Source organism: Macaca thibetana, chromosome 8 (genome assembly GCF_024542745.1).
Source record: "Macaca thibetana thibetana isolate TM-01 chromosome 8, ASM2454274v1, whole genome shotgun sequence".
Taxonomy (NCBI): domain Eukaryota; kingdom Metazoa; phylum Chordata; class Mammalia; order Primates; family Cercopithecidae; genus Macaca; species Macaca thibetana.
The window spans coordinates 74478918-74491803 of NC_065585.1; the positions used below are offsets into that span (position 1 = coordinate 74478918).

The 12886-nt window shown below is 36.7% G+C and overlaps 1 protein-coding gene across 14 annotated transcripts in view; it reads left to right on the plus strand.

Moving 5' to 3' along the window:
* The window catches only part of NCOA2 (nuclear receptor coactivator 2), a 297264-nt gene that overhangs the window by 150887 nt on the left and 133491 nt on the right, over positions 1-12886 (plus strand). The window contains exon 1 of one of the 14 annotated variants that reach the window (XM_050801548.1): positions 8-11454. The exons of the other annotated variants lie outside the window; for them this stretch is intronic. The gene's annotated coding sequence lies outside the window, so the exon portion shown is untranslated. Of the gene's footprint in view, positions 1-7; positions 11455-12886 lie in introns of those variants that run through there. 14 annotated transcript variants of the gene reach the window in all.

The following is a 12886-nucleotide window of genomic DNA, read 5'->3' on the forward strand; positions in this document are numbered from 1 at the left end:
AAGGCAGCTGTGGTCCCAAATCTTCCACGCAGCGGCACTGTAAAATCTGTCCTTTAGTCCCTGTTCTTGTCGAGATTCATTTACTAGCAATGGCAGCCTGATTGAGAGCTTGTCTCTGAATAATGTTTTTGTCACTTGCAAATCTGCCTCCATTTCCTTGCCTCCCCTTCTGCCAGCTGGTCTCTAGGAATGGTTGGGAATGTAGTTTGAGTATAAACCTGGGAGGAAGCAGCAAAATTAGAGGGACAGGTGGTGAGTGGCTGGCCGATCTGGAAATCTTCCCCTCTTGCTAGGGAAGGTTTTCTGTAGTAGCAGTAACAAAACTCTAAGAACATATCCTTAAATGTGTCCCTCAGTTCTTTAATTCTGTCAAGAATAAAAGCTCTCTGTATGTAAAGAACCATGGAGCTTATTGCATCACTGATGACTTGGCTGGATCTTTATTCACATCCAAAACAGACTTAGGAAGGAAAGGTAGCTGCTTTAAGTCAGCAGATTCAGCTTCCATTCATGTAGCAAGTTGCTGTTGCAAAAGCTGTTGTGTAGATCTTCTTTCCGCTAGCAGAGGTTCTCCTGGATCTTCTTTGTGTGTGATTCATGGTTATGCCTAATCTTCCCCCGACTGTCACCTTGGTGCTGGGATGGCAAGCATGCTTCACTCTCTGGTGCCAATTCCTATTGATTATAGTGATTGCATGGAGTGCTGTGTTGAGGAGAATTGAGAGGCCACATACAGGCTTAGAAGTGATTAATTGGCAACGTCTGCTGTGTGAGGGTAGAGGAGGTAACCACAGCGTATGTGTTGTGCATGTGCTGGACGTGATGGATTCCACGCTAGGGCTTACCCTTGAGAGATTCAAAGTTGCATTTTGTGTCTGTGTATTTTTGTCTTTGAATTAGTATGTACTTATTACTATATTACACAGTAAAATATAAATAAACTGGGAATTACTGATTAGCTTGGGTTATATAGAATTACCTATGTATGCTTTTCATGGCTTGCTTAAAGCGTGGATCTAAATTTTTATTAGTTCTTACATTTCTGAAATAAAATTCTCTACATTTCTCTACACTTTTTGTGAGTTTCTCTTGTTTAGTCAATGTATAATTTTGATCTCCTGTTTTTTAAGTTTGGCAGAAAATACTCTTAAATTTTTGGGTAATTTCACTTACCAAACTACTGACAAATTAACATGAGTCACTTGCAACGTTGGGCACACAGCAGGTGGCTGTGATAGACTTGGGGGTTCCAATCATTGTAGAACAAACCAGACATCTCTTTCGTTAAGGAATGGTGATGTGTCTATTGTCCCTTGGCTTCTCTCCTTATGGGTCAGAGGTATTCCTCAGTTTAACCACTGAGGTATAAAGGTATTTTTAAAATTTTATTTTGTTTCCTTCTTGTGAATCAAAGTAAGTCTTTCCTAATTTGGCAGCTGACAAAGAATACTCTTTCATTGAGTTAGAATGTTGAAAGTATAAGCAAAAATTTGAGAGGCACTTTTTATATTTGCTAAGTAAAAAAATATTTATATTAGGCTTTTCAAAAAAGTATGATAAAATACACATAAAATTGACCCTTTTAACCATTCTTAAATGTATAGTTCTGTGGCATTAAGGGTATTCACACTGTTATATAACTATCAACAACATCCATCTTCACAATTTTTTCATCTTCCTTTACCCATTAAACACTCTACCCATTAAACTCTAACTCCTCATTCCTACCTGCCCCCTCTCCCCCCACCCCTGGTAACCACCATTCTCATTACTGGAGCTACTTAAAGATTTGACTACCTCATGTAAGAGGAATCATACAATCTTTGTCTTTTTGTGACTGGCTTATTTCACTTAGCATAATATCTTCAAGGTTCATTTATGTTGTAGCTGGTGTCAAAATTTCCTTTTTATGGCTGAATAATATTGTATTGTGTACCACATTTTGTTTATTCATCTGTCAATGGACACCTGAGTTGCTTTCACCTTTTGGCTATTGTGTATAATGCGGCTATGAACATGTGTTCTTACATCTATTCAAGTCCCTGCTTTCAGTTCTTTTGGATACATACCCAGAAGTGGAATTGCAGGATCATATTTTTTGAAAAACTTTTGTTTTCCACAGTGTTTTCCACTATGGATGTGCCATTTTACATGCCATCAGGAATGCACAAGGGTTCTAGTTTTTCTGCATCCGCACCCACACTTACTATTTTCTATATTTTTGATGGTAGCCATCCTTATGGGTGTGAGGTAGTATCTTATTGTGCTTTTTATTTGCATTTCCCTAATGATTAGTGATGTTGAGCATATTTCCATGTGCTTATTGGCCTATTTATATGTCGCCTTTGGAGAAATGTGTATTCAAGTCCTTTGCCAGTAATCGGGTTCCTTGCTTTTTTGCTATTGAGTTGTAGGAGTTCGTCATATATTCTGGATGTCAATCCCTTATCAAATATACGGTTTGCAATTTTTTTTCCCTGTCCCATGGGTTGCCTTTTCACTCTGTTGATAGTGCCTTTTGATGCCTGAAAGTTTTTAATTTTGATGAAATCCAAGTTATTTTTCTTTTGTTGCCCATGCTTTTGGTATCATATATAAGAAATACCAAATCCCGTGTCATGAAGTTTTTTCCCTTGTGTTTTCTTGTAAGTATTGTTTAACTTTTACTCTCTTACGTTTAGATCTTGTGAATCATTACGAGTTAATTTTTGTATACGTAAGGTAAGGCTCCGGCATTATTCTTTTTCATGAGGATATCCAAGTTTCCCAGTACTATTTGTTGAAAAGACTATCCTTTCCCCAATGAATGGTCTTGGTACCCTTGTCAAAAATCATTTGACCATATATGTGAGAGGTTTTTTTTTAAGGTTAGGTTCAGAGTTTCATCATTTCTCAATGATATTGCACACTTCCTAACTATTGTCCCTAATTCAGGTATCATTTTTGATACATTTCTACTCTGGCATTCTGATTATATTTTCTAAGTTTTGCCTGCTTTTCTATTTTTCCCTCTTTGATTATGAGTCCCTGGAGGGCAGGGATTTTGTTCTGGAGACATAGTGTCTTATGCGTCATTGGTACTGAATATGTGTTTGTTGGATGAAATTAACTTAGAGCTAAAAAAAGAAAGAACTAGAAGATAACAAGTTAGGTATAAAAAATGCTTTTCCATTATTATAAACTATTACTGTGGCTTATGGGCCTTTAAGGAAATATGTCTTTTTTCTGCTAATGATATTTGCCCTCTTTTCCCATACTTGCCACTGTGACTGCAGTTATCACCCTCTTGCTTACAAGGATAAATAATCTTCACAAAAATTTGAGAGGAAGATGAGTAGAAATAAGTAGAAAACAGAAGAAAGGAAAGGAAAGGTGAAAGAAATCAACCTCATTCAAAAGCATTTAACAGTACACTTGAAGTTGAGTCAGAACAGGCCGAAGGTACTAAGAAGCAGTGATATGCTGTGAGAAATGCAGTCTTGCAGACAAACTTAAAACACATGTTCCCTAGCACCTTTTGTCACAAGTGTCTCTTGTGCCTGTTGAAATTTGGAATACATGAATAATTAATTATTTGTCTCAGAATATAACATCTCTATAAAGAGTAGCTTCTTGTCTTTGACAATTCTATTTGTATGGTCAAATCTGCAAATAAATGAAAACATTAATTAGTCTGATCTTCATCAAAGTAGGCTGTCCAAAAAGACATAAAAGCCTTAATACCAATGACCTGTGTGATATTTGATAAATTGAGGAACCAGGTTTCTTCAGGGCCCTAATGTGTGTGATTGTCACTTTCTTTTGACTCTATTTGGGAAAAGTTAATACATAGGAGAACCAGAGAATGTAGAGTCAGAAGAGCAAATCTGGTTAACCCACCAGAGTTAAGGATGGGAAGAAGTTATATAGGGCCATTAAGCCATCATGGTCAAAGCATATGTTGTACCCTGAAAGCTCCATCCTCTCTAACATTTTATTTTGTTTTATTTTATTTTTAAATAATAGATACAGTGTCTCACTATGTTGCCCAGGCTGGTCTTGAACTCCTGGGCTCAAGCGATCCTCCAACCTCAGCCTCCCAAAGTGCTGGGATTACAGGTGTTCCCCGCTGCAACCAGCCACTAACCACCACTACTTAAGTAGTATGGTCTACTCTCTGCTTTCAGTTTCTTTTTGACTTAATAACAGTTTGGGAGATTCTCCTTACTTAGTACATAAATGATTCTAAAGCTAGACACTTTCAGCCCTCCGTGTCTGCAGGTTTCACATCTTTTGAATTCAACCAACCATGGATCAAAAATATTTTTAAAAACCAATAAAAATAGTACAAATTTTAAAAACAACACAATATAACAATTATTTACATAGCACATTGTATTAGGCATTATAAGTAATCTATAAATAAAGTCTATGTGTAGGTTATAAGCAAGTATCATTTTATATCAGGGACTTGAGCATCTGAGGATTTTAGTATCCATGGGAGGTCCTGTAACCAATACCCTGTGGATATAGGGAATGACTGTCTGTACCAGAAAAGTCTAACCAGAGGCAATGGTTATCCAAGTCTGAGAATTTGAAACGGATGACTTTGAGAGTCCCAAGACTAGATGGCTCTCACATTCTCTTTAGCCCCTTTTAAAGTTCTGGTTGTTCATTAAAACTGTCAGAGACTTATTTGGGAATAATACTAATCTCAAAGAGCTGGATTAATCAGTGAATCAAATTATTGTGATCTTTCTCTGAGCCTTTGGCGTTTGTGAAAGCCCAAGGTTTATAAGGTATAACCTGTATAGACCACTAGGGTTCTCATTAACTCTGGTTAACAGGTCACTTAAGAATTTCAGTTTTAACCTAGTGGTTGGTACTCCACTGACTTCAAGGAGTAAATACATTTTTAAAGGCAACTTACTTTAGAGTGGTTTACAGTGCGCCAATTAGGAAGAATTTAACTGAGTCGTTTCAAGCCTCTGAAATCCTTGGATGAAGTACAAATGCTGAGATGGAAATGTAGTATGCTATTTGTATATTATTCCATTTCATGAAGTGGTAACTTGGCAGAGTCGTGTTTAGAAGTGATTGCACTCTATAGTCCTTCTCTTCAGCCCTCTTTTGTGTGGGTATAATCTGCAGTAGTATCATAGACATTTATGCACTGCTGTTTGCATAAGCCTTTTATTGGAAATAACCCAACAAAATGGCAGTCCCTGCTAGCTTAGCACAGTTGGGCCTTTTCTAAGGCTCATTTTCCTACAGATCCAAAAAAAAAAAAAATCGCTAGTTAATGTTAGTGGGATGATACCCACAAGCAAGAGATTCAAAGATGGCTCTTTTCTCTATCTGTTGCTCACCTGAGGAAGGAGGTCAGAGGCCCAAGTGACTTAATTCTATGCAGATCTATGCCTAATGGAAACAATAAATTCAAATGGGCAGTATTACTTTTTCCCTTACTATCCTACTATTTATGGAACGTATTTCTCACTGCATTTAAAAATGTATTTAACATATAGATTATTTCATGATATTTTATCAGGTTTAAAAAATCTGATATTTAGCTATAATATGGAATTACAATGCTAATGGGTTTACAAATTAATATTATAAATGACTGAAAAGTTCACACTCTGCAACTTGTTAAACATGTCACCTTCAGAGCTTATCTCATTTTTAATTAATAAATATGTGGTCATAGTGTATAAAGAAGAAATCTTTGTAGATTAAAGATTTGTCACCTTTTGGTACACTGAACTCTGTTTTTTAACATTTGTATTATAGAAATTTAGAATAGTATAGTAAACTTCTATGTACCCATCATACCCAGCTTCAGAAGTTATATAAACATTTTTGGCTTTTTTTTTTTTTTTTTTTTTTTTTTTTTTTTTTAAATGAGGTCTTGCTGATGCCAGGCTGGAGTGCAGTGGCACAATCTCAGCTCACTGCAACCTCTGCCTCCTGGGCTCAAGTGATCCTCTCACCTCAGCCTGCTCAACAGCTGGGATCACAGGCGTGCCACCACACTCGGCTGACTTTTTTCTTTTTTTTTTTTTTTTTGAGACAGGGTCTTACTCTGTCAACCAGGCTGAAGTGTAGTAGTGCAGTTATGGCTCACTGCAGACCTTGACCTTCCAGGCTCAGATGATCCTCCTACCTCAGCCTCCTGAGTAGCTGGAGCTATAAGTGTGTGTCACCACACCTGCCTGATTTTTGTATTTTTTGTAGAGATGGGTTTCGCCATGTTGCCCAGGCTGGTCTCAAACTCCGGAGCTCAAGTGATCCACCTGCCTCTGCCTCCCAAAGTGCTGGGATTACAGGGCATGAGCCACCACGCCTGGTCTTTGCTGTATTTTTAAATGATGAAAACAACATTACTAAAAGTTTGGAAATTAGAATGAAAATGACCTCTGGTCTCACCCAGTTTAATCTGACTCTCATCATCATTTTTTGGTCTTCTTCTTCTCCATCTCCCTCTCCCTCACTTTCTCCCTCTCCCTCTCCCTTTCCCTCTCCCTCTCCTTCTCCCTCTCCTTCTTTTCCTCCTCCTCTTTCCTTTTTTTTTCTTTTCAGACAGAGTTGCGCTCTGTTGCCCAGACTGGAGTGCAATGTGATCTCGGCTCACTGCAACCTCCACCTCCTGGGTTCAAGCGATTCTCCTGCCTTAGCCTCCCAAGTAGCTGGGACTACAGGCGTGCACCACCACGCGCGTCTACTTTTTTGTATTTTAGTAGAGACAGAGTTTCACCATGTTAGCCAGGCTGGTCTCAAACTCCCAACCTCAGGTGATCCACCCGCCTTGGCCTCCCAAAGTGCTGGAATTACAGATGTGAGCCACCGCACCCAGCCTACAGTTTTGATATACAGACATTGTTTCTTCTTTTTGCTGAACATCATATCAAACTAAGAGCTAATGATGACTACCATCAATTGATGTCTTCCTATGCCATGCACTGGGCTAGTTGCTTTACATATAATTCATAGACCCTTCACAATAACAATATAAACATCCTCTCTCCCCCAGAGACACACATTTATAGATAAGGAACCTGAGACAGGGAGGTTAAGTAACTTGCTCAGGCACTGCATATCTGGCATATGTATTCGGACAGAAGTCTAACTCTGAGGGCATGCTCTTTCCTCCCTCTAAAGTGGCCTCTTCAAAAGCATTTTTTCATGTTGCAACATAATCACCTTTTTAAGGAAAAAGAACTATCAGTATATAAATTTTGACCATGTGTCATACAGAAGCAGCACTAGGATAGATGCTGCTGTGGGTTAGAGAGATAAAAGGTGTGGTCTCTGCCCTTCAGTGTCAGTGCTCTAATGCTGAGGAGCCTGCCCCTCAGGTACACTAACAAAGAAAATGCATGGTTAGCTCAGGCCCACCCTGGTCATCTTTCTTTCTTAGAGCCAGTTGTGCCATATAACATAAACTGATCGTCGGGGTAAAAACATCTGTCATATTTACAGTCCTAGGAAATGTGCAGAACATGTCCACCAGGGGGTGAAGAATCTTGCAGAACCACGTCAGAATTCTGTTCATCACAAGCTCCCAGTTAGAAACAACTTAAATGTCTACCAACAGGAGAATGGACAAACTTTAGTATATTCATACAATATCCTAAGCAATGAAAAGAAACAAATTGTTAATATACAGTCACCCTCTGTATTAGTGGGTTCTGCACACTAGATTCAGCCAACCTCAGATAGAAAATACTCAGGAGAAAAAAAATGTTGTCTCTACTGAACATGTGCAGGCTTTTTTCCCTTGTCATTATTCCCAAAACAATACAGTATAACAACTATTTGCATGGCACTCATTTTGTTAGGTATCATAAGTAATCTAGAGATGATTTCATGTATATAAGAGGATATGCATAGATTATATGCAGATTCTATACCTTTTATATCCAGGACTTGAGCATCCATGGATTTTGGTATCCACAGGGAGCTCCTAGAACCAATCCCCCAAGGCTATGCAGTAATATGGATGAAACTCGAAAGCTTTGTACTGAAAGGAGCCAGGACAGAGAGTACTTACTGTATGATTTCATTTATTTAAAGTTCTAGACAAAGCAAAACTAATCTGTGGTAATAGAAAATCAGAGTATAGTGGTTGTTGGCAAGGACGAGAGGTGTGGAGTTTGGCTGAGAACAGGCACAAGAGAACTTTGCAGAGTGATGGAAGTGTTCTACATTTTGATAGGAGCCTGGATTACATGGATGCTTTCATTTGTCTCAACTATTGAACTTTACTCTTAAGTTCTCTTTAGATCTGTATATGGCACTGAATGTAAATTGTACCTCAGTTTAAAAATGAAAACATTACTCGTTGAATCCTTGTTTTACTTCTCACCAGACTCTTGGATTAAGAAATGAACCACAATTATATACAACCACCATCATAAAATGTTAAAGCTAAAAACAACTTGACAAATTATCTAGTCTAATTCTCTTGTAAACACTACTGCCTTGGTGAAGAAAAAAGTTTAAAATTGCTAATGATAAAATCTGCTGTTGCTATCTCTTGCACTCAGGAGGAGAGTTAGGCAATTTTACCAGTTCGTGTATGCCAGCAGAAAATATGACAGAGGGACAGATTTGCTAACAGCAATACATCTTGAAGTGTAAGCACAGAATCTGGATCAAGACATTTTACTTAGATGTGTTTGGCAGGAGTCGTTCTCTTACTGCGATTGATCTGGTCAGGGAATGCACAACATTTTGCTGCTGCCCATGATCTGGCTGAGAAATAATTTGTGAAAGCACCATTGTAGTTAATAAAGGACACATGGTGTTAATGTTAGCATGTCTGTGACCTCACGCTCTCTCTGTGGAAGTGATCTATAAGGTTGCCAAAGGTTTCATGACCTTGTGAGCAGAAAAAGAACACATTTGGGTAGACGGATTTCACAAACTGCCCCCTGCAGTTTTTTGCTAGTCTTTTAAAAGTCTCATATCTGCTAGTCATTGGATTGATTTTATATGTTGCCTTGGCTGATTATTGATTTTAGATTTTGCGTCCATAATGAAAATATTTAGGTGGTGGTAAAAATCATTATAACTTTTAAAGGTTCTTTAGCAATTAAAACATTATCTTAAAAATTCTGAATTGTACTTTGGGTTTTCATTATGAGGTGTTGGCATAGGCTGGTATTTTACATTTTTTACGTTTATTTTCTTCATCTCTGAAATTATTTTATTTCCTAATTGAATTTCTTTGCTCAGGTCTTTATGAAAACTTATGTTCCCTGACACCTCACTAATCATTTCAGGCTCTGTTGTTAGTGTTGTCTTCCAGAGTGGCCATAGTTCCCTTCAGTGACTTAAAGAGAATTAGTAAACACTCATTCTGTCCTATTTATTTGTATGCTGAGTGGTTAATTAAACTAATTCCAACTCTAATGTTGGAATTAGAGTTGTCAAATTCTTTGAGTTCTGAGAACTTAGAGAGTTTTTTTGTACAGATAACTTTTATATGATAATGATAATAATCCCTTCTGGTATCTGTAATAATTCTTGGTTTTTCTGTATTAAAGAATATAAGTTTGGCTCGGTTTACTTATGAATAATGCAGTTTATGTAAAATGATTTTGTGAAATGAAAACTCTGTCTTGATCTGGTATTAAAATAATCTGTAAAGTATACACAAAAGAACAATTAATGTATGATTCCACTTATATGAGGTATCTAAAGTGCTCAAACTGTTAGAAACAGAAAGTAGAATGGTGGTTGCCAGGGGCTGGGGGAGGAGGAAATAGGAGTTGTTTAATGGGTGTAGAGTTTCGGTTTTGCAAGATGAAAAAGTTCGGGAGATCTGTTGCGTAACAGTATGAATGTACTTAACCCTATTGAACTGTACACTTACAAATGGTTAAGATGATAAATTTTGTGTTATGTATATTTTATCACAGTTAAAAGTAAAATATATATATTAAAAATATGTTTTGCATTTTTGAGATGAGGAAGCCAGTTACAACCAAGAAATGTAAAATATAGTTTAAATTTCTGTTGACTTCAGATTAACAGAATCTGTCATTCTTTTAGTCTCCTCGTGTACAGCGTTCTTCATTTTGCACATTGTACTTGAGCGTAGTTCCTTACATCATCTTTCCCCCCACTTTCAACTACCCAGCACTCTCAAATTTAAACTTCTTCCTCAAATTGCTTGCTTCATGGATTAAGAACAGTTTTTAATGTGAAACAAACCATAACCAAAGATGAAGTAGGAATATAATGTAATCAGCTGCTTTCTTTTGATCTGGTGCTTCTACTTGTTACTAGGGAAATTTTAAAAAAAATATGGAGCAGCCTCTGTGTGTCAGGCACTGTGCTGGTGTTTCCAGATATGTGTTTTGAGAGTTGATCATGTATCAGAAATGGACAAAGGTAACCAGCCTTAAAGTAACTTTTGATTATTTTTTTTTAAGATTGCTTTGGCCATGGGAATATTTTTCCTCTTGGGACAAATTATAAATTACTTAATAAGGATATATTCTTAACAGGAGTACTTTTTGGTGTTAAAAAATATGTGTATATGTGTTTTACTAATACAGGGAATTAATTCTTAGTATGTGGATAGCTGTAGTGTCTCCAACGTGTTCATTATGCCAGATTTGTCAGATTTATATCGTTGAGGGCAAAGCTGAAGAGAGTATATATTTGTTTTTAACTGCCCCTCACTGTTCATGGCCAGTGTGGTACATCCTAGTGAAAGGAAAACCATGCATCAGAATGTTTGTTTTGAGCATTTATTTTTAGCAGCAGATCTAGAAATTATATTTTCATTTTAGGGTATATATTTTTTATTAACATTCCAAGACTAAATAATTTTAGACATGCATACGTGAGTGGATGTGTACATTGCATGCACGTGTGTATGTGTGTGTGAGAGAGTGAGAGACTGAGTCTGAGACTGTGTGAGAGAGGAGAGGGAGAGAGAGGGAGAGAAAAGAAAAAGACATTCCCTTAATAGCAGGAGGGGGTAGAGGCTTACTCAGTCTATTATCATAAAGCTCTGCTAATGTAGCTTCTGGGTCATGTGACTGCAGAAAAGGCTATTATCTCAATGAAAAGGAAACCGGGTTTTAGAGCAAGCAATAGAATAGAAGCAGGAAGAATTTTCGAGTGTTCCACCATGCTGGATTGTCAAAGGGGGATCTGTCTGATCAGCAGCTAAAAAAGGATTTGTGTGGCTAGTTTGTCAGCTATCGTTAGAAACAAATGATAGAGGAGATAAGCAGCGGGGTGCTCAGCATGTGCTTAGGTTTACATCAAGATGTAATGTTGGTTTGGGTTAACAGAGGAGATTTATCTCTGAGGCAATAAATTTATTGCTAATTGTGGGGGTTTTTGTTTTGTTTTGATGAGTGATGTATGATATTTGTATTTACATCACTGGTGAAGATAAAGAGAAGCTGCTCAGCTCTGATATGAACTGCAGAAGCTGTGGACAATTACAAGGTGTGTTTCAGAAGTGCTCTGACTTAATATTTGGTAATGTTCTTGGAATTCTGTGTGCTTGTGGATTGGATGTGCGGCGCATTGTAGAAGGGAGAACTGAGCATGACAACCAGGCGGTGATAATGTTCTCAGGAACACATAGATACAGTGTGACCCAAATTGATTCCGTGGTCCTTATTTCTTTTGTGTTTGTTTAGTGTTTTTAAATATTCCTTGTAGTTTCTTTATGTAGCCAAATACAGTGTCACACTTGTTTTTAGGAAATATTTTGGTAAGCATTTTCTAAAATTCAGGAGGAGAATCTTAATTTTTTAATGCAAATCTTAATTATTAAGGAATAAATATAACTATAAGGTTTATCTTTCTACTTTTATACTTTTTATCCTTTTCTAATTTCAGGCTTAAAGGGGAGCTTTGTGATAAATTTGAAATTATTTAATTTTTGATTACATGATAAGTACGGCTTTTATTTTTGGTGGAGGCCTTCATTCAGTGATTTTGTTGTTGTTGTTGTTGTTATATATAGTACCTAACTTTCTCAGATTGATCATATGCTACATATGCTACTATATGCAGAGAGCTAAATAACTACAGTTAATCTTCAGACTGTACTTGTCTACTTTTGCTCATGTTAATGCTATTAATTCTCATAGCAGTCTGTACCTGTCTCTTAACCTTGGAAAATGTAGTACTTAAAATAGTCTGAGATTGGTGAAAGATAATCAGAAGCATTATCTGAAAAGGGTTAACAATTACACAACATATACTCGGAGAATGATTTTGCTAATGTTTTTCATTTAACTTCTAGAGTAGATGTGCTGAAGTGTATGTATGTTTCCAAATCACATATGATTTTGAAACTAAATATACTGTATGCAGTTCCCTTTTGAAATTGAGGTTGGAAGAGGTAAGGAATGTATCAGGCAATTTATAAGGTGTATAGACAGTTTAACAAAGAATTAATTCTCACTGTCTTTTCTAATAAAAGATGAGAGCAACTCAAACATAATTTTTAATTATACTAAGTGCAGGAGATTCTTCTTTATATCTACAAGCCATATCTTAGCACAGTATAGTTTAATAAATCATTAATTTTATTAATTGGGACTTTCTTTAAAAAAGCAAACAAACAACACTGGCACTTTACCTAGAAAAACAACTTGGTTCAAATAAGCAGTTAATTAATTTGGGATTTTTTTAAACTATAGTATTCTCCCACATTCTTTTTTTTTTTTTTTTCCATTTTTTATTTCCACTGCTCTTTCAGTAACTCTCACGTTCTTGTAAGTAGGCTGTGAGACTGGGTTACGTACCATTTTCAGCCCAGAAAACACTAGCACCATATGTTAAATATTTTGAATAATAAAATTTTCAAAGTTGTATTGTTTGGGCTTTCTTTGTTTTTCCTTATTTTGTTTTTAAATTGTATTTT